At 41.9% G+C, this 23,067-nt stretch overlaps 1 pseudogene; it reads left to right on the top strand.

Annotated features, from left to right (window-relative positions):
• Positions 1 to 803: 803 nt before the first annotated feature.
• LOC129716384 (U2 spliceosomal RNA) lies at positions 804 to 922 on the top strand (annotated as a pseudogene).
• The last annotated feature ends 22,145 nt before the right edge of the window (positions 923 to 23,067 follow it).

Raw genomic sequence — 23,067 nt, forward strand, 5'->3', positions numbered from 1 at the left:
GGGGAACAACAGTACAGCTGTGAGTAAAGCTAACTGGGAAAGATCTACAAACCAGGTTAGAAACCAGCATAGACCATATGTTCTCTCTCTACTGCAGGGGCAAACATTAGCTGACACCATAGCGGTCACTTGCCACTGGGGATTGTAAATCCCTGAATGTACTAAACTAATCAATTTATGCATCTGGTTACATCCAACCGGGATTGACACGGGCCTGTGTAAACCCGAAACCTCCTAGCAATATCTTTATTTTGGAGGTGACCGATCTAGAAGGTCAAGGAGTTGGACAATGAAGCCAAATTGGAGCTCATCTAAACGTCCAAACATCATCCTCAAAGGTATCACCCCTATATCTGAAGATGTGTACACCCTCAACACACGGCCTCGGGGATCCAGATGAAAACAGTAAAACCAGGAGGAAGCAAGGAGGTTGGTGCGAGAAGACATCGAATAAATAAATTTTTGACACTCGTATCTTAAACAGTATCCGGGGATACACAATAGAATTTTACAACACATAACTTTCTAGTCCAGCTGATATATCGAGAGAGGAATTTGGAGGAGAACACCAAATGGATATTGGGCTATAGTATTTGCTGAGGTTTCTACAGGATATGGAACACCAGATGCCGATCTACTCGTATCCAGACATTATCACCAATTACCAAATATGTCATATGGGATACAGACACTGGACATCAGCAATGGAGGGTTTTTTTTAGCTGCATTGTAAGGGAAGAATTATTATCTACGCATTCCCTTCCTAACAAAATAGGATATGGCGCTTGACGCATCAAACCTAGATCAGATCTCGGGTTTTTGGCCAAGATCAAGCATAATATCTGGGGTTTTTATCAGTTTAAATATCTGATATGTCCCTTATCTAGGGACCATATATTAAAAATAAATAAATGAAATAAATAATACGATATATATTCGTTAAGAACGGAAACCTTTTTCTATTGTTAAGTATATTCGTTTTAAGAACGAAAATGGCAAGCATTGATTCAAAGGATGCTTACTATTTTCAGTACCCATAACGGGTGACCACGGACGTTATTTTATCTAATTGGATGGCTCAGCTCTAGCAGTATAGAGCACTACCTAATGTGTTTACATTAGTACCTAGGTTATTTACAAAATATAACAACCAGCCACACAATGGTAATGGCTTCTTTGGATGACATACTAATTGTGCGGGAACTTAGGACGGGCTGAACAAACGGTAACAGCCACTTAACAATTATTGGAAACTAAGATTCATTATCCATCCAATTAAATAAAAATTAAAGCCTTCAAACTAAAGGGATTATTTGGGGTTCACCAATAACTCAGTTCCTCATGTCAGTAACTTTGCCAACAGAGGTTACAACCTTAATAAAGGCATACAGCAAAATCATTGACATGAGGATAAACCATCCATCAGACTGGTAGCAAGAATTTTGGCAACAGGTGGTACTGGGAATATGGGTTTCCAGCCACATAATTCAAACCCTTACATTATAAAGATTTACAGAGGGCCAAAATATGAGCTCTTAAAATTAATGGTGATCATTTCGATAGAATGATGAAGCCATACAGAAGCCATATTGGAACTAAATGGTGGAAAGATAACATTGGGCATTGCTCCAATCCTATCATTGTCAGCAACCAGTCTATGGTCCTACATATGCATTGCTATGCACTAGGATGGTGTGTTACCAATTCCATTTCCAGCTGTGGAGGAAGATGGAATACACAGGAAGCATCATTATTACTAACACTGGGCATAACTACCTGGAAATGCTGGGTGTTCTTCATGGCCTAAAGTCATGTTGCTCTGGAATATGTTAAACAGGTTATTAGATTATAAATTAACAATACTACTGTGGTAGCACATATCAACTGTGGTAGCACATGGGTGAAAGGGAATCTACATCATGTAACAATCTGGTCAACACAATTTGGCAACCTCATCAGTAGGGGTGTTTTTTAATAGTACCCCACTGACCTACCCAACCATGATTCTCGGCGGTACTGGGAATGAGATTAGAACCATGCAGCACCATCCTAAAAAGACGATGAAGAAGGGGGGAAAACCACCCGTGCCATGAACATATAAATCGCTTAAATCGTAGAGTCTGAAAGCGCTGCTATTACATCTGGGACTGACGGCCAGAGCAATGGACATGATCACAGCGGGCCACAGACAATCAACCTAAAGACAGTGTATAAAATACATAAACTAATGGGAGATGTGTTGCAACCATAATACATCATCCAACCTGTTTGGCAGCTTTGTTAACCTACAGGGGCTTAGTATCAGTGACATCAACTGTGCCAGAAATAGTCCATCTACTTACCTATGGCAAGAGAACGGAACAACAGCTTATGGAGGACAATTTTATGGGAATTCCCCAAAGACCGAGTATTTCCCAAATATGGGACATCAGCATCGTCTTAACGTTGTTAAAGAACTGGGCTCCAGCCACAGCGCTGTCATTACAGGTTTTGACATTTTTTCAAAACTATCATGATGATGGCTTAGGTCACGGCACTAAGGACTCAGTCCCTACCAAATTAAGGCTGGATAACAAGACCAGTTCACCTCGCAACTTACACTTCTATATTCAGGAATTAGGGAACAAAACAGACAGGGGTCAGCGGGCCTTAACATAACATTTTTAGAGCCTACCCTACAGATGATTGACTGTTGTGAGACATCTACAAATATACATGGAACAAACCAAGACCATCAGTGGCACAGAAGAGGAACTTTTCATCAACTACAGACAGCCTCATTAAAGAATAACAGGCCAGGCCAGCTAAATGGCTAACATAGTATTGACCAAAGTTGGTGTAAACACTAACTGGGTTAAAATCTCACTCCACCAGGCTGCAGCAATGTCGGCAGCATTTAAATTGGAGGTTTTCCTATGGATAAAATCCTCAGGACTGCAGGATGGCCATCGGAAAGAACATTCTAAAGATTATAACAAACCAGTAATGGAAACTGGAATTTTTTCAGAAACATTGTTAAGTTTCTATACCATAATTTACCCCAAAAAACAGGGGCTATCAATTATTATTAACTTTATGGATATTTATATATATCATATTGATGTTTAATATGTTATCACTATTCTCCCCAAAACCAAGGCAGACGTGATGATGGACTCGTTCCACGGCTTGAATCACAGAGCTTTGAAATCTTCATGGAGTCCCTCACGTGACTCCGAAGTAAAATAGTAAGATTAAACGAGAACTTACCAGTTCGAAGTTTGATCTGTATTTTATGAGGAGTAACGTTGAGGGAATACATGCCCTCCGCTCCCACCCTTGATCATAAACACGACTGGTATCTTTTCTCTAATCTTACTATGCTTAAGTCATTACAGGTATCTGTGATTCACTCCGCTGCTTTGAAGAATGACACGCAAGCGTACTAGCGGGCTCTTCATGTATTCCCTCAACGTTACTCCTCATAAAATACAGATCAAACTTCGAACTGGTAAGTTATTGTTTAATCTTACTATTTTGGTGCATCATAGTAAATGTCCATCTAACAGTAAATAACTTCCCATGTAAATTAATGAATGAAAAAAGATCCATTCATATTTTGCCTATTTCAATCCATATAAGATGCCCAAAAGTACCTAACTGCCAATCATATATTTTTTGCATTTTAATCACTGTTGTAATGTATGAAACTCAGCACCCAATAAGTACACAGCAAGCTTAAACAAACAACAGTATTCAAACTATAAAGTAATACATTTTTCTAAGGTGGATTGAGAAATACATTTTGGTTAGGACACCGATGATAACTCCCCTGATTTTGCCTTGGGCTCTCTAGATCCACCTGAGAGGATAGGTGGATTCTCAATTCACCACAATACAACAGAGCAGCATTTTGCAATGCCTAGGCTTCACGACACATCACTGATGTTAGACTTGAATCCACAATCTTCTAACTCAAGGTGTAGTATATATATCACATTTATTCATTGTCCCTATGCCTTCTGAATGGTCTGATCACCTTCACCTGAGACATGTCCATTTCTTCACTGATGGAATGTAATGATGAATGTGATGTTCCACAGGAGTCCGGCTGTAGGGCCCAGAAAGAGACAGAACATTTGCGAAAGTGGGTCCTGCTCAGACCTTTGCTCCTCTAGAGGTGGCAGAGCACCAATTTATTGGTTTTTCTTTCACTAAAGCATGTGAGAAGGTAGACTTTGCAGTCAATATCAAAGAGCATAGTTCCTTTCCACTCTGTCCCTGTTGTCAAAGATTGTTGTCTGACACATAGGTTCTTGGCAAGATTCTGAAAATTGTTGACCTCTTTCCATAACCTGGGAGCCTACCTCTTGTCGAAGGTTACATTTTATCCAGCATCTTCAATGTGCAAGTACTGTCTTCAGGCAATTGAAGAAATGGATATTCAAAAATTAAAGCCTCAGAGCTGGAACTATACTTGAGATCGAGCAGGTAACAGTGTCCTGTCAATGGTTCTGAGATCTAAACTACCTCATGGCACTTGAGAGATTCCACCAATTCGGCAAAATCATCCAAGTTCACAGGAAGGATTAGTGAACCAGCATCAGTTCATATCAAAGACTGACATTTGCAGTATTAAGTTACAGCTCCAACTAGATTCCACCACCAAACACATATTTCTCTTCCTTCCCCTTGCACCATTTCCAAAATGTTACTCCATTCACAACTCCCTGATATATTCGTTCACACGAGCACTCAATGGCCCTTCTTGCGGTACTTTTCATGTAACTACATAAGACATAGTGCCTCTTCCCTTCCCTCCATCTAGAGACCCAAGTAATCCTTAGGCATAGCTGTAATTTACATGCAATCCTATCTAATGTAATTACTTCCAACATAGTGTATTCTATTTGGTGTTTAAGAAATGCTCTCCTCTACATGGATGGGGTTATCATGGGTGCACTGTAATTCACCATCCCATTCCCACTCTGATTTATCTGTCTGTGGCCTCCTGCCCTATTACAGCAAGGGCAAATGAATGTTTGAAGAGCAGCATTTCATTTCCCCATCTGGGTATGTTGTGGCCCTCGACTCTGTTGAATGACTTTTTCTGTCTGTCATAACTGGCAATTTCTGCCTGTCATTGTTTTGGTTCAGTTTTAACTTTCAATTTGTGTAGCCTGGTCAACTAGACACTTCCCCTCCACTTCATTCCCCTTGGTCTCTCTACTGTTAACATGTCACACAGTCAGTGAAGCATAATGTGCTTCTAATTTCAATTGTAATTGCCCCACCTCCCCTCCTCCCTTTAAGACCCATTTGATGTAATTGCTCCACAGATATTCCTCTTGTTCTACCTCTCCCTTCCTCAACATTTTCTGCTATTGAAAACTAATATGTTTTCCTCTCTTTCCCAGTTCCAGCAAAACATTCTAGACTTAAACCATTAACTGATTGAAAAAGGGTCCCGACACAAAATGTCACATACCCCTGTTCGCTAGAGATGCTGCCTGACCTGCTGAGTTACGCCAGTGCTTTGTGTCTTCTTTTGTAAACCAGCATCTGGAATTCCTTGTCCTCACATTAACTGTTTCTCTTTTCACAGGTGTCACCTGACCTAGATACATAGCTACATAAAAAATAGGTGCAGGAGTAGGCCATTCGGCCCTTCAATATGATCATGGCTGATCATCCACAATCAGTACCCCATTCCTGCCTTCTCTCCATATCCCTTGATTCTGCTAGCCCGAAGAGCTCTATCTAACTCTCTTTTCAATGCACCCAGTAAGTCGGCCTTTGTTGACAGTGAATTCCACAAATTCTGCAAAACTGCAAAATATTTCATCATTTTCTTAATGATCCATTTTATTAATCCAAATGTTTATGTCTCCACTTACAATCAGTCATCTACATCATGTGCAGGATTGATACCAGATTCTAAGCTTTTTCATGGAAGGAGAATAGAAGACACGCAGAGAAAAAGCTTTAAAGATGTGCTAAAATCTTCCTTGAAGAAATGCCACACTTCTGCTAACTCCTGTGAGAAGGAACTGTAGGGGTGGATTCATAAAATAACCAACCACCCATCTTGCCCACCTTGACCACCTCAAATCCCATGAAACCAGGGTGGAAGCAGTATGCCTAGGAGGATGAAGGTTTACCAATGCACAAGTGAGTAGACAATATCATACATTACATACTAATCAGCCTGAAACATAGCGGTTTTATCATTAGATAGTGTATGAGAAGGAATAAACATCATGACAATTTCAATCTTTGGGATCTATTGGAATTTTGAAAAGAATGATTAAATAATTGATCTGCTGTAAACCCAAATCACCTTACTTTTCCCATAACCTGATGAAAATCAACTTCATATGAAGTGCAACTGCTTTATGAATGTTGTGCTTAAGTGGCTTGCAATGAGAAAATTAGATAGGTTGCAGCTTCAACACTACAAATTCATCCGAGAACATAGACGGAAAATAATAATCTAAAGCATAAATTTTAATATTTGATGATTACCATCTAAAAGTGAAAGTAATGTGCGGCCAATGTTGAGAGTTTTAAGCTAGTCTGGGCCTAAATTCGGTAATATGTAATGCTCATTGTACTTTGAGTGCACATTAGTTCATGATATTGTCTCTGCCACCTCCATCTCAACTGCCCCATCTCTGCTGTTGACATAAAAACAATCAACTTTATCTTCTAGCAACACCGAGAGATTGATTTCTAATGGAATATCTTCTACCCTTGTTGTTTGGTTCTGGCATTTTTCCCAATTTGGAGTCATTTTCCATTTTCAAGGAAGACTTTGAAACCATGAAGTAACATTTATCATTTATCTCTAAAATAAGTTTTGTTCTAGCTTCAGAGTTCTTCAACAATGTGAAGCGTTTGTTTCAAGCGAGCATCTGTGTGACGAATCAATTTATAACATTTTTTAAATTATATATTTGAATGCACTTTTCTTCCCAAACTTTATTTGGGGTTGCCAACATAAGAATTTAAAACATAGGACCTGAAGTATTGATCCCTTGAGCCTGTTACATCATTAATAACTAATTTGCTGTCTCTGTGCCGTTTTCCAGCAGTCCAAATCTTTCTTGATTCCATTAATCTCCATAAATCTACCCAGCTATAATTTAAATAGACACAATGATAAGTCTTCATATCCATCCAGGTAGAGATTTCCAAAGGTGTATACACAATAAGTGAAGAATCTCTTTATTACTCCTCCACTGAGATCGAACCCCCTAGTCCGGGACATATCAGCTAGGGATAGACACAAAAAGCTGGAGTAACTCAGCAGGACAGGCAGCATCTCTGGGGAGAAGAAATGGGTGACGTGTCAGGTCGAGACCCTTCTTCAGATCTGACCTGAAATATCACCCATTCCTTCTCTCCAGAGATATTGCCTGTCCTGCTGTTACTCCAGCTTTTTGTGTCAATCTTCAGTTTAAACCAGCATCTGCAGTTCCTTCCCTCACATTTACCAGCTAGGGACTCTTTCCAACTTCGACTTCAAGATTTTCAGAATTTTATATAGCAATTTCTGCTAGTGAACCTCATTTCCAGCTGCAGAGAAAACCAAACCTCCAGTCTTTCTTGTTTCTCCCATTTTTTTTCCAGGGCACGTGGAAACATCATTACAGTATTTTGTGGGTCTATTTCCATGAGTTAATTCAATGACAATTTTCAGTTGATTGCAGTGAAATTCAAAATGATTACTTTTATCAAAATGACTGACTGGAAGTACTGGAGGTGCTTTGAAACAATCCTCAAATAAAAACTACATTTGTAGAACAAAAAAAAAACTGCTGGAGGAACTCAGAGGGTCAAGCTGTATTTGTGGAGTGAAAGGAATGCTTCCACAGATAGTTGCAAATGTCAGCTATTGTTCCACAGATGCTGCTTGATCTGTAAAGTTCCTCCTGTAGATTGTATTTTGTTCCAGACTCCAACATCTGCAGTCTCTTGTGTCTAGAGCTGAAGAGACTTGTTAGTGTAATAAAACCAATCCTTTAGCCAGTCGTTCATCATTCTTGCAGGAAAATGTTTGATGTATTGGATTAGTAAGTATGCAGATGATACTAAGATAGGTGGGGTTGCGGGTAATGAAGTAGAGTTTCAAAGTCTACAGAGAGATTTATGCCAGTTGGAAGAGTGGGCTGAAAGATGGCAGATGGAGTTTAATGCTGATAAGTGTGAGGTGCTACATCTTGGCAGGACAAATCAAAATAGGACGTACATGGTAAATGGTAGGGAATTGAAGAATGTAGGTGAACAGATGGATCTGGGAATAACTGTGCACAGTTCCCTGAAAGTGGAATCTCGTGTAGATAGGGTGGTAAGAAAGCTTTTGGTGTGCTGGCCTTTATAAATCAGAGCATTGAGTATAGAAGTTGGGATGTAATGTTAAAATTGTACAAGGCATTGGTGAGGCCAATTCTGGAGTATGGTGTACAATTTTGGTCGCCTAATTATAGGAAGGATGTCAACAAAATAGAGAGAGTACAGAGGAGATTTACTAGAATGTTGCCTGGGTTTCAGCAACTAAGTTACAGAGAAAGGTTGAACAAGTTAGGGCTTTATTCTTTGGAGCGCAGAAGGTTAAGGGGGGACTTGATAGAGGTTTTTAAAATGATGAGAGGGATAGACAGAGTTGACGTGGAAAAGCTTTTCCCACTGAGAGTAGGGAAGATTCAAACAAGGGGACATGACATGAGAATTAAGGGACTGAAGTTTAGGGGTAACATGAGGGGGAACTTCTTTACTCAGAGAGTGGTAGCTGTGTGGAATGAGCTTCCAGTGAAGGTGGTGGAGGCAGGTTCGTTTTTATCATTTAAAAATATATTGGATAGTTATATGGATGGGAAGGGAATGGAGGGTTATGGTCTGAGCGCAGGTATATGGGGCTAGGGGAGATTTTACTTCGGAGTCACGTGAGTGACTATGTGAAAGAAGCCCGCTACGACGCATGCGTGTCATATCGCATACACGCATTGAACGAGTCAGACGTGGGAGACGATGTCTCCCTAGACGTAAGTGGAAAGAAGCAGGTAAGAGACTGCAAAATTTTTCCCACTTACCTTTGCAGGTATGACTGCAAGAAGCTGCGGGAAGCTGGAGGGGAGAACCGCGGAGACAGCGGGCAGCCAGCAGCCAGCAGCAGCCGACGGCAGGCGAATCCTCCGGAGAGGAAACAGCTGTGCCCGACGTCGCTTCCCGCACCGGCAAGATTGACTGCTGCCGGGCGGGAAGCGAAGCAACACGTCCCGGGGGTGTCCAGACTCGGGTGAGTCTATGTTGGATGCAGTCGCTAGCGGCTCCGGAGCCGATTGAAGCGGCTGCAGGACCCGGAAGAGAGCAGGACTACTCCTGTAGCCGTCAGCCGACATCTGGGACAGCAGCCCAAGGACCTACGCTACGGGGTCCGTGGGGCTGCGGGAGGAAGGACGTTCCTCCCAAACGGCAGGCTGAGAACCAGTACAGGTAAGAACAAAGTTTCCCTTACCTTTTGTTTCTTTACAGCCGTTTGCTGCCGTATTCTGAGGAGCAGCAGGCAGCCAGCTAAGGACGTCAGGGCAGAGCCACAGACGTTGCTGCTGTGTTGCTGAACAGCAGGCAGCCAGCTACTGATGTCAGTATAGAACTGAAGTGCTGCCACACAAAAAATCGCTGCTGTTTAATGACCAGCAGCAGGCAGCAATGAATGTCGGCACCAGCATCTCCCATAAGGGAGCAAGTGCCAAACTTCACCCTAAATGGGTAGAGGTGCCCGTGAGTACCGGGACCATGGGGAGCGACCAGTGCCCGTAGGCATGGGGACCGGCTGCGGGATATACCGCGTGCGACTAGTGCCCGAGAGCACCAAGGTCGGCAGGAGCGGTCCCATATATTAAAGCACCCGCGACGACTAGTGCCCGAGAGCATGTAAGTCGGCTGGAGCGGTGGCTGGAGTAAATTTCTCCACAGTGGCAGGCTCCGGGATTGGAGGATAGCCACAGTGGGCAAAATAATATAAGTCCCACAGCAGTTTCCCATAAGGGCTGCATGAAATATCAGACGCCTCTGAGGAGGGTATGGAAGGTCTGACGGGGTAAAATCTGAGCAGGTGATGGAGCCACCTTCCCCTATTGAAGGGTGGGATAAAACAACCTGCTGAACATGATGAGCCAGTACTGCCAGCAGGAACACACTGAGAATGATCTCGAGAAGGATGGCTGTGAGTATTGAATATATGTCCACCCATCAACTTCAAGCTAATACTTTTGCTGAAGTGTTGGCAAGGCATTTATACCTCAGGAAATTGTGGTGCTCTTAATGTAGCCAGTGTTACAGGTGCACTTGCAGACATGTTGGGAGGCCGTTAGGAGTCGGGATATTAAAATCCAAAATACCCTGAAAGGTCTCATGGCGGGCATAACAACTTTGGCCCGCATGGTAAGAAAAGGTGGACATAATTAGTGACCACAAGGATGCTATTGCACTATTTTTGCAATGTGCAGTTTGAACTAAATATATTAGAAAGAGGGCCATTCAGCCAGCTCTAGACCCTAAGTTCGCTATACTATGTAAGCAAACGGCTATAGACCCTGTTATTTGAGGGAGACCTGTCCAAACAGGTTAAAGAATTGGATGAGGAGGCTCGATTTTGGGGCTGATTAGAGCATCCAAAGGATATCTGGGGAAGACATTAACCTCATGTGCATCCTAAGAGAGGTAGTTTTTGTAATTATACTACAAAGAATTGGGCAGAGGTACCCAGCAGCAGCGTCCTGTTTAGGGTTTTGCCCGGGACGACCACTGTGGAAGATGTAAAAGCCTCTACGCCAGCATCTACCCTAACCTAAACTTTTAGGCCCTCCACAACCGCGAATGAAACCAAGAAAATAACTTGGTTACCACCGATAACCATGGAGGTAGGTGAATTTGGGGCTCCAGCATTAATAGGGAGCACGGAAGTTGGAGGGACATTGCAACTTCATGTTGAAGCTTGGTGTAATATATCTATGGACAGATATATCCTTAGCAGTTTTAAGGGATATCTGATAGAGTTTTTCTACACAAACAAAACCCTCCAGTACAACATTAACCGGACAGATATACATGCTTACTAAAAGGGTAATGGAATAAATCAAACCTGAACAACAGGATTTGTCTCAAACATATTTATTAGAAATAAGAAAGATGGGGGTTGCCGTATTATTATGGATTATCAACGCTTCACAATGTTGTGCAATATATTCATTTTAAAAATGGATACTTTTAGCAGTGCTAAAGAGTTAGTTTTTCAGCAGGCTACTTTATGGCAAGTATTAATCTTTAAGATCCTTACTATTCAATATCCAACAGGAGAAAAATTTTAAACCAGCTTTGGGATTGCTGCAACACCAAAATCATAGAGTAATGGCATAGTTGGATGATATCCTTATTGTGGGAATAACTTATGAATTGGCATGTTAGGCAGTGGTTGCCACTAAACAATTGTTTGAACAGCTGGGATTCATTGTCCATCCACTTAAGTCAAAATTGACACAATTAACACATTTAATATGCTAATGACTTTACTAATAGGGAAAGCCACAGAGTTCAATGGGCTCAAAATTATAGAGGCCATTTATTTTGGCCAATGGAGCTAACAATAGAAGCTATAAAAGAATTACAATGTTGGGAACACAATGTTAAGTATTGCTCCAACCCAATAGTTATTCACAACCCGTCTGTGCTATTACAAACAGATGCCAGTGCAATTGGTTACGGTACAACTGATACCATCTCGAGCTATGGGGGAGATGGAATATACAAGAAGCTAACCTACTTAACACTAAGGGTATAAGTACTTAGAAATGTTAAGTGCATTTCATGGGCTAAAATCTTATTGCTCAGGAATGAAACTGCAGCATGTTAGATGGTAGATAGATAATACCTCGGTGGTGGCATATATAAGTCATATGGGTGGAAATATATCAACATCTTGTGATGAATTGGCAAATTCAATTTGGCAATGGTGTGTCCAAAGGAATATTTGGTTATCGGCTACGTATCGACCAGGGATACTAATTCAGTGGCAGACACCAGGTCACGAAAATTTATTGAAAGTACTGAATGGATGTTGGATAGAACGGTATTTGCTGAAATCACAGTAAAGTATGTAAGGCCGGATATTAGATACCAGATCCTGAGGCAGAAGCTACAGATGCTGTTTCACTGCACTAGGAGGGGGGGGGAAGATTTTCATTTATGTATTTCCTCCTTTTCTACTTTATCAATTGGGTACTAAGGGAAATTCAACAGGAATTGGCATCGGGGATGTCTTAGTACCTGATTGGCTTACCCAACTATGGTTTTCTGGGGTACAGGACATGGTGCTGGAACCATGTATAACTGTAAGACATAGTCCTAAGTTACTGGTGCATCCAGTAACTCAAGATAGCTATCCATGTCATAGAAAATATTGATTTAGTAGGTTGTGGACTATAAAAGACTGCTACGGGATATGGGGCTATTAAAAAGAGCTGTGGACATGATCACAGCAGCACAAAGAAGGTCTACACAAAAACAGTATTTAGGTCATATTAAAAATGGACTAATTACTGCCATAATAACCTTCTGGGCCACAGAAATAAGGATGTTCCGGCGGTGTTAGAGTTTCTCACCAGCCTGCACTATGGAGGACTGAGTTACAGCACTGTGAATAGTGCCAGAAGTGCATTGTCAAGTTATTGGTGGCAAGGAACAGTAAGACAGTCTGTGGGATCACATCCTCTGGTAGTTAAAATTTTAAGAGGCAATGTTAACACCAAGCCACCAAAATAAGATACTACTATATCTGGGATGTAAGTGTGGTCTTGACCTTGCTAAGGAATTGGTCGCCGGCTACAGCATTAAATCTGGATAAACTAACTAAGAGATGGTAATGCTGATGGCGCTAGTCACAGCGCATAAGGTCCAGTTATTGCAAAAAGTAAGACTGGATGGCTCACTATGGCGGCAGGAAGTTTGGGGGTTGTGATCTACGACCGTATTATTAAACAAAATAGGCCAGAATCAGCGGAGCAGGTCATAGAATTGATGGCCTACCCGGAGGACAAACGCCTCTGTATAGTGAAGCACGTTTTGTTATACAGTGAAAGTACAAAGGCTATCAGAGGCAAGGAAATGGCGTTTTAATCAGCTATAAGAAACTGTACCGTAGAGTGTAACTCAGACCATTTCGTGGTGGCTGAAATATGGGTTAAGATAGGCGGGAGTGGACAATAACATATTTTAATATCACTCCACCAGGGCTGCAGCTACATCCGCAGCAAAACGCCTTCATGTATCCATGGACCAAATCCTCAGGATCGCAGGATGGTTGTCAGAGAAAACGTTTCAGCAATGTTATAACAAACCAGTTAGCAGTATGGGAACGTTTTTCGGGGAACATTTGAAGTTCTGTATGATAATTTATCCCTGAACAATACAGGGTTATAATTTGAATTAATTAGATATTATTTATCATTTCCATTAAATAATTGGTATGAATGGTTTTGAATATAATTAACAATTTCTCCCTAACTACCAAGGCAGTTGTGAAGCATGGACTCGTTTCCACGGCATGAGGTCACAGAGCTTTGAAATCTTTCACGTAGTCACTCACGTGACTCCGAAGTAAAATAGTAAGATTAAACGAGAACTTACCAGTTTGAAGTTTGATCTTTATTTTATGAGGAGGAACGTTGAGGGAATACGTGCCCTCCGCTCCCACCCTCGAATGGTCATATCTTAAACTGGTATCTCTTTAATAATCTTATTATTTTAGGTCATTATAGTGTATCTGTGACCTCACACCGCTGCTTTGAAGGATGACACGCATGCGTCGTAGCGGGCTTCTTTCACGTATTCCCTCAACGTTCCTCCTCATAAAATAAAGATCAAACTTCAAACTGGTAAGTTCTCGTTTAATCTTACTATTATGTGTTCGGCACGGACTAGAAGGGTCGAGATGGCCTGCTTCCGTGCTGTAATTGTTATATTGTTATATGGTATGTATCTACATTATAAAGTCGAAGGAAATGGCTTACATTCTTTTAAATGTTCTTTGATATCCCTCACACATTTCAACTAGTTTGCAAACATTAAATTGTTTTTGAAGCTCACTCACTGTTGATTGTGGGTAAATGTAGCAGGTGCTTTACACGCTGGAGGATCCAGCAAAAAGCAAATGAATCAATCAACTGATAATTGTTAAAAGATTTAATGTGGGCCAAACAACAGAAGCACTGCCTGTTCTACATCAAAAAGTGCAGTGTAATCTCTTGCATCAAATAAAACAATTTTGGCCAGATCACACAGTCCCCATCTGTACTAGCCCTGTGGTTGCACAAAATGTTTGCAAGTGTACAGAAGCCGATGTGTGGTAGAATCACCACATCAGCCTTTCTAAAAATGTGGTGGGCTGTGAGCCTTAGCGAGACCTTGCCCATAGAAGGCTTTCTGTCAGATTGCAATACATCCAATCTTTCTCATGATCCATGGCATTTGAAACAGTGTGAAAATATTTTTTTTTATTTACAAATATTAAAAAAAATATATAAAAAATTCAAAACCAAATTGAAAGCAAATAAAGAAAAAAAATCTTGTAGATTACCTCTTCATTATTAATTGAGCTGCCCTGCATATATCATCGTAATGGCCACTAGGGTTTCTTCCGGGTTCTCCCACATCCCAAAGACGTGTGGGTTTGTTGATTAATAGGCTGCTGTAAATGGTCCATGGTATGTAAGGACTGGATGAGAAAGTGGGTTAACAGAAAAGTGGTGTGAATGGGTGATCTGATTGACATGGTGTGTCTAAAGACCTGTTTTGATGCTGCATCTCTGAACTGAACTAAACTTTGTTATAGCACATTTTGAACTGTGCTTAGTATTACCCTGTGCCTATTTCACTCAGAAACTACTGTGGTATCTTGCTGACAAGATATTCTCATCAAGGGAATAATAGTCTTTATTAAAAACTGCATTTGTCATGCAGAGGGCTTGTCAGCAAGAGACAGCAAGAGCAGCAAGAGAGCAGAGACACAAGAGACAACAGGTGTTGGAACCTGGGAAAAAAGTCAAAGTGCTGGAGGAACTCAACAAGTCAGGCAGCATCTGGGCTGGGAAATGGACCCAAATCATCATCTGTCTATTTCCCTGCATTGAAAGAAAGCAGTTCATCCTTCCTTCTCTGTCGTGCTTTCCTCAATCTCAGAGCATCCCAAATTGAGTTACAACTATATATAATATTTGAAATATTGGAGGTAATGTGTATAATGGTGTTAAGGAGGGAAATGTGGCACTAACTTGCACAAATATAAACTGCCCATGGCGAGATCCTAATAATAGTTGATTGGTTAACTGTTGGTGAGTAAACTAGAAATAATGCTTCTACTCTTCTTCAAAAATATTTGGAGAGTTCCCCTCATTGTTTTCAATGGTGCCATGGCAAATTCTTTATCTAACCTTAAGATCCACACTAGGGTTTGATATAATGTATGGGATTCTGCTGATCTGAGTCTGCATTTTGTGCTCAAGAACCAGGAATGGGGTTAAATACCTCACACATATCTGAGTCAGAGGTGAAATCACTATGAACTGAGCCATAGCTAAAGGTACTGTTTCTCAACATTCATCCTGACAGGCTTCCTCAAAAATGCAGATTTAAAAAAAAATACAGATTAAAAAAAAAATACATTAGCCTTTCATCTAAACTCCAAATGGCATTAGCAAAAACATAAAACTTGTCAACCACGTGAACATTCTCAGAATTGACTCAAATGCCATCACACAAATATTCAAGGTCAGATGTAGTCTTGCAAACACTTTGCACAGAGCTAACAAGGTGTTCTGTTATACTCAATCTCAGTTGTCTTCTCAAAGATAGTACCTTCCTGCTAACTGTATGTGTTTCATGTATGACACACAGATCCTTTAGGACCACAGGAGTCTATAGGCTATTTCCAATTAAGCAATATTATGTGTTTCTGTTCTCCTTCTCAAAATAGATAACCTCACATTACCAAACTTTATACTCCATCTGCCAAGTATTGTCTGCCCACCCACTTAACCTATCTTTGTTACTTTGCATCCTGCTCCCAACTAACTTTGTATCAACCACATATCTGGTGCAACACATTTGGTTCCTTCATTGTCATTAATATGGATTGCAAGTAGTCGAAGAACAGCATTGAACTTCGGTTTTCTATTAGTTAGCCAATCCACTATCCATATTGACACTAATGTCAAGAGCACTTTTCTTGTTTTCCCTATCATAAAACAATTTTGACTCTGTTTGATTTTCTAAATGTCTGTGTTACCACTTTCTTAGCAATAGATTCCAGCAATTTCCCCTGACAGATGTTATGTTAACTGGCCTATTTCACAACTTTCTTTGTCTCTTGTTTCTTAAAATGGATTGATTATATTTGGAATTTTCTAATTCGCTGGGATCGTTCCTGAATGTAATACATTTTGACGGACTATGGACCATCAGTTTGAGTCTTCAATCCCATCTCACCAAGTGCTTCGAGAGGCTGGTCCTGGCACACCTCAAAAGCTGCCTACCCCCACACTGGATCCCTATCAGTTTGCCTACCGCAAGAACAGGAGTACGGAGGATGCCATCTCAACGGCACTTCACTCCGCCCTCTCCCACCTTGACAACAGAGACACTTATGTAAGAATGCTGTTCATCGATTACAGCTCAGCATTCAACACCATTATTCCATCAAAACTGATCACCAAACTCGGTAACCTGGGCATCGACCCCTCCCTCTGCAACTGGATACTGGACTTTCTAACCAACAGACCCCAGTCTGTGAGGTTAGACAAGCACACCTCTTCAACCCTCACCCTGAACACCGGCGTTCCTCAGGGCTGTGTGCTGAGCCCCCTCCTCTACTCCCTCTTCACCTATGACTGCACACCTGTACATGGTACTAACACCATCATCAAGTATGCAGATGATACAACGGTGATTGGCCTCATCAGCAACAACGATGAGCTGGCCTACAGGGAGGAGGTCCAGCACTTAGCAGCATGGTGCGCTGACAACAACCTGGCCCTTAACTCCAAGAAGACCAAGGAGCTCATTGTAGACTTCAGGAAGTCCAGAGGTGGCACGCACACCCCCATCCACATTAACGGGATGGAGGTGGAACGTGTTTCTAGCTTCAGGTTCCTGGGAGTCAACATCTCCGATGACCTCTCTTGGACCCACAATACCTCTACTCTGATCAAGAAGGCTCATCAGCGTCTCTTCTTCCTGAGGAGACTGAAGAAGGTCCATTGCCAAGGACTGCTCTCACCCCAACCATGGACTGTTTACCCTCCTACCATCCGGGAGGCGCTACAGGTCTCTCCGTTGCCGAACCAGCAGGTCGAGGAACAGCTTCTTTCCGGCGGCTGTCACTCTACTAAACAACGTACCTCGGTGACTGCCAATCACCCCCCCCCCCCCCTGGACACTTATTATTTTTTTTAATTCAAATCGTTTGCTATGTCGCTCTTCAAGGGAGATGCTAAATGCATTTCGTTGTCTCTGTACTGCACACTGACAATGACAATTAAAATTGAATCTGAATCTGATTAGTTTTTAATAGTTAATAGTTTTTCGCCATTAGTGGTGATAATTTTAAGTTCCTCTTTTCTATCTGCCCCTCGATAATTGGAATTAATTTGGTGTCTTGAACCATAATGACAGGTACAAAATTATTGGTTTAAGTATTCTGCCTTTTCCTTATTTTCCATTAGTAGTACGTTAATCCCATCCTCTGATGGACCAGCATTTATCCTCACCCTGCTTATACACCACTAGAAGCTTCAACGTTCTGTCTAATGTAATATGTATGCCTACCTTATGATCATATTCTATTCCCTCCCCCATTATTACTATTTTGGTCATCCTTAGCTGTATTCAAATATTTTCCCAAGTTTTTACCTTACGACTGATCTTTCCAATAACATAGGACTATTCTCTCATTAATCCATTCAAATAATTCTCTGAATGTTGTATTAGAGATAATACAGGGATAATGTTCGTTGATGGACAGAAGAGCTAATAATTAGGTCATACCACCAATACATCAGTCTTGAGTTTGAGTTTAGTTTATTGTCACTAAGGTACAGTGAAGAGTTTTTGTTGCGTGCTAACCAGTCAGCGGAAAGACAATACATGATTACAATCGAGCCATCCACAATGTACAGATACACGATAACGTGAACAATGTAAATAACATTTAGTGCAAGATAAAGTCCAGTAAAGTCCAATCAAAGGTAGTCCAAGTGTTTCCAATGAGGTAGATTGTAGCTCAAGATTACTCACTAGTTGTTGGTAGGATGGTTCAGTTGCCTGATATCAGCTGGGTAGAAACTGTCCCTGAATCTTGTATAAGGCAGCTGGAAGACAGGACGCCGTGCACCATGGTCTGCAGAGTGAAGTCACTGAGCCCTCCTCCTGCTTGCTCCCCAAAGATTGGAGAACTAGAGAGAAGGGCAGAGGGAGGTGGCAGATGCAAGAAAAAGGGCAGTTAAGAACTGGGCTCTTACCTTCCGTGTTCTCAAGTTCGGCTGCGGGAGATACTCCCAGGGCACGAAGTCTGAAGGTGGCCAGACGATAACAGTTAACTGGACGATCCGGATGGGGGGTGATGAATGGAGGCCCTGCAGCAGCCTGGGGCTCGCCTGGATCGGGCAACACTCCAGAAGTGTGAGCATGCAAACTGGACTGTACTTTAATAATGGTGTCAAAACCTGGCACCTCTTTCATGCAAATTCAGTGGATAATTTATATGCTCTTTATACTGTCAGGGATTGTGTTTAGGTATGACAATAGTTTACTGAACTGTATGCATAAAAATAATAATTACACTGTATGGCTGTACACATGCCAATAAAGAACCAGTGAACCATTGAACCATTGAAGAATACAATATGTGAGCATTGTGCGTTTTTGTGAAGAATAACTATCAGAAGAGGGATTGCAAGAGCCTTCTGTAGCTTGATCTGTGTTTGCTACCATGTTTATGCATTCTTAAAATTGGCTACCATTTTGATATTTTCCTTTGTTTATACCATCAAATTAATTTGCCGAATTATCTGTGAATTATAACGGAGGTTTTGCGTTAACTAGACAACCTCATAAACAAAAGGAAATGGGCGGATGTTCTGACAACCAGGTCCTCACTTCTGTGGACTACACAACAATGGAATCTCACCTGGTCTGGCTGCCGGCCACAGGGGAGTGAGATCTGCATGTCTGCTCTCTTCTAATTTAAACTCTTGCACATTCCCAATTTTTGCTGATCACATTGTGACCCAGCCTTTCAATGCCATGGTCCAAACTCTGACATCCTGCTCCTCAGCCTCTCAACCTCTTTACCTCTTTACCACTTTACCTTCTTCAACTTTAAACAATGCTCACCACCTCCCTTATCTCCTTGTGCAGCTTGGCGGAATATTTTGTTTGCTCTTTTTCCTATAAATGACCTGGAGAATTGGTGGTATAATGGTGCAACCGTAGACTTGTATCAGAGACCCAGGTTCGATCCTGACTATGGGTGCTATGTGTATGGAGTTTGTATATTCTCCCCGTGACCTGCGTGGATTTTCTCCGGAGGCTCTGATTTCCTCCCACACTCCAAAGACAAACAGGTTTGTAGGTTAATTGGCTTGGTATAATTGTAAATTGTCCCTAGTGTGTGTAGGTGATAGTGTGTGGGATCACTGGTTGACGCAGACTCGGTGGGCCGACGGGCCTGTTTCTGCGATGTATCTCTAAACTAAACTAAACTTTAAACAATGCTCACTGGCTCCCTTATCTCCTTGTCCAGCTCCATGTCAAATGTTGTTTGCTTTGTTTCTTGTGAACCACTTGAAGAATTTTAGAGATAAATATAATTGCATTTTGCTGTTTTACACTGCTCAGCCTGATAGGTTTTTGTGTTAAAATTATCTTTGTATATGCTAAGAATCCCTGTCATGAGAATGCCTACAATTTGCACTTTGGTTCTCAAGCAAAACACAATAGTGCATCCTCACCTACCACACTTAACCTTTCATTTCCTTGCTGATCGATAATCTATTTGTCCAAAAAGCTTCTGCTTCCATAGCCCAAATAAAAATTGTTAGGAAGACTCACAAACTTCTGGGAGAATAGCATTTCATTCATAAACTGTGATCCTATTTTCCTGCAAGAGAAAACATCTTCCCTGCAGTGACCCTCAGGATCTTGTTGGTTGCAATCAATTCCCTTGCGCCTTTTTAAACTCAGCGGGTACCAGCGTACCCTGTCTTAACTTTTTTCCTAATAATACATGCTTATTCCAGGTTTAGTATATTAAACCTTCTCTGAACTGCTTCCAATGCATTAATATCCTTCCTTTTGTTAAAGGGACATCCACAAAGTGCTGCAAAGGTGAATCTGTGGAATTCATTGCCACAGGCAGCTATGGAGGCCATGTCATTTACTGTATCCGCTGTTCCAGGTGTGGACTTCTTTATATCGACAAGATCAAGCACAGGCACGGAGATTGTTTTGCTGAACACCTCCGCTCAGTCCACCTAAACCTACCTCATCTGCCGGTTGTTAAACACTTTAACTCCCCCTCCCATTCCCACACTGACCTTTCTGTCATGTGTCTCCTCCATTGTCAGAGTGTTGCCCAGCATAAATTGGAGGAACAGCGCCTCATATTTTGCTTGGGCAGATTACACGCCAGCAGTATGAATATGGACTTCTCTAACTTCAAGTAACACTTGCTTTCTTTCTCTCTCCATCCATCTGCTCTGCCTGATAGGAATACTGCAAGCACTCAGCAGTTTGGGCAGAATCTTTAGAAAAGAGAAGAGATTAATGTTTCAGGTCAATTAACCGTCAAAGAGTTTCATAATCAGATGTGCTACTCTCATTAAGTTTTTAATTATGATGTTAAGCAACCTCTTCCAATTTGTGAACATTAAAACGTTATAACTATCTTGCTACCTCCAGCAATCTGCTTTTCTTATACCATCCATTTCTTGTGAAACTACTTTTAACAAGGTAACCATCAAATATCTTCTTCGATTTCTAAAAATCTTGCCTTATGATCTGACCATCTTGTTTGTGCAATCACCATAGCTCTGACAGCTTGCATCCTTTCACCTTGGAATATATTTGTGTCTGGGCATCCTTTTCATAGAGTCGTAGAGTCTTACAGCATGGAAACAGGTCCTTTGTCCAACTTGCCCACACCGGCCAACATGTCCCATCTACAGTAGTCCCACCTGCCTGCATTTGCCCATAAGATACAAGATACACAAGATACATTTATTTGTCACATGTGCCAGATGGCACAGTGAAATGAGATAACCATCACAGTTTCCCACTGTGAGGGAAGGCACCATAGTCAGTCATCTTCCTGTTCCCCAATGTTCCCCAATGTTCACCCGTGGTCGGGGCCTCCACGAGCCCTCTGCAGTCGCCGCTACGGGTGGCCCGATGTTCAGGCTCGCACCTCCAGGGTGATGTAAGTCCGACGTCGGGACTGTGGGACGTCCTCAGTGGCCTGGACAACAGAGTCGGTCGGAGTCCGCGGCTCCCAAAGTCCGCAGGCCGCGCCGGGCGGAGACTCATGCTGGCGGCCCTCTGCAAGGAGCCCCAGGACTCCGCGATGATGGTCAGCGCCGCCCGCATTGGAAGCTCTCCCAAACCGCAGCTCCACGATGATGGAGCAGCGGCCCAACGCTCCGGAGCTCCAAACGGCGACCCAGGTAGGCATCGCCCACTCTGCGGTAAATTTAGCGCTGTGCCACCACTGTTGCAGCTCTGGTCTGGTTCCTGGTTCCCGGTCCCCGGCAGGAAAGGCCGCTCCAATCCAGGAGGTAGGCCGCGAGGTGGGGGGCAAGGACGCGACTCGGAGAGATAGTCGCGTCCCTGCCAGGAAGCGACTGGGAAACAGTTTCCCCCTTACCCTGCCCCCCTCCCCCACATAGAAAAGTTAAAGTTTCCCCCCAAAACAGACATTAAACTAACTGAAAATAAAAAAAAGATTGAAAAGATGAACAGGCTGTAGGCAGAGGCTGCCACCAATGCAGCGCCCCTGTTGTTTTGATATATGTCTACTTATGAAATAGGTAAACTAGCACATAATAGACGGAGAAAGGTGGCTCTGCACACACTCGTGAGTGTGTGCGAGAACGAGTACAGCTCATATGCATAAATTAAATAGATATTGTCACATCCTTTCCTTTTTGACATTTTGGGATTACATTTCCAATGATCCAAAACAAATCAAACTAAACACTTTTCATAATGTTACACCGTAGTAATATGGTTTAACTTAACAGAATAAAACAACTGTTCTATCTTATTTTGAAAATAAGTTATTTCCAAGCTTCCCCCCAGTCTAGGTCAATCAATAAACCACTGATTCAAGCACTGGAACAACTAATCTTTATTTTTGGATAGCACAACAAATTACCCTATACCATATCTAAACCACTGCAGGTTCGATCCTTGTATCTGCCTGGCCAAGCCTTTAAGCCTTGTGCAAGCGGAGACACTCCAAAAGACCATGCAGTCCCAAGCGCTCTTCCAGAAGATTGACAAAGGGAGCTGCCTTTTATAGATCCCCAAACCTTGAGGGGCCGAACTACAGAAGGGTGGTACATTTACAATCCAATCAAGTATGACAATTTACAATAATACATTAGTGACAGGTACACAGGCCAATTACATAAACTTCTTACATTCGTGCAGGTGAAGCTTCCAAAAGAGGCTAACAGAATCTTGAATAATGCAACATTTACCCTGGGATTCAAACAAATCAGACACGGCTTAACATTTCAACCAATCAATACTTAACAGGGTGACTGTCTCGCAACATTATTTACAATATGTACACTTATCCAATTAACCTCATGCATTTTACATTTCCTAGGATGTCTTCTGCAAAAATCCCATCCATCTGTCAATTGAATTTTTTTTTTGCAGCAAGTCCACGAGCATTGCCACTTTTCATTTCACTGCACATCTCGTATATGTATGTGACGAATAAACTTGACTTGATCTGGGCCACAGACTTGC

This window comes from Leucoraja erinacea, chromosome 2 (assembly GCF_028641065.1).
Source record: "Leucoraja erinacea ecotype New England chromosome 2, Leri_hhj_1, whole genome shotgun sequence".
Taxonomy (NCBI): domain Eukaryota; kingdom Metazoa; phylum Chordata; class Chondrichthyes; order Rajiformes; family Rajidae; genus Leucoraja; species Leucoraja erinaceus.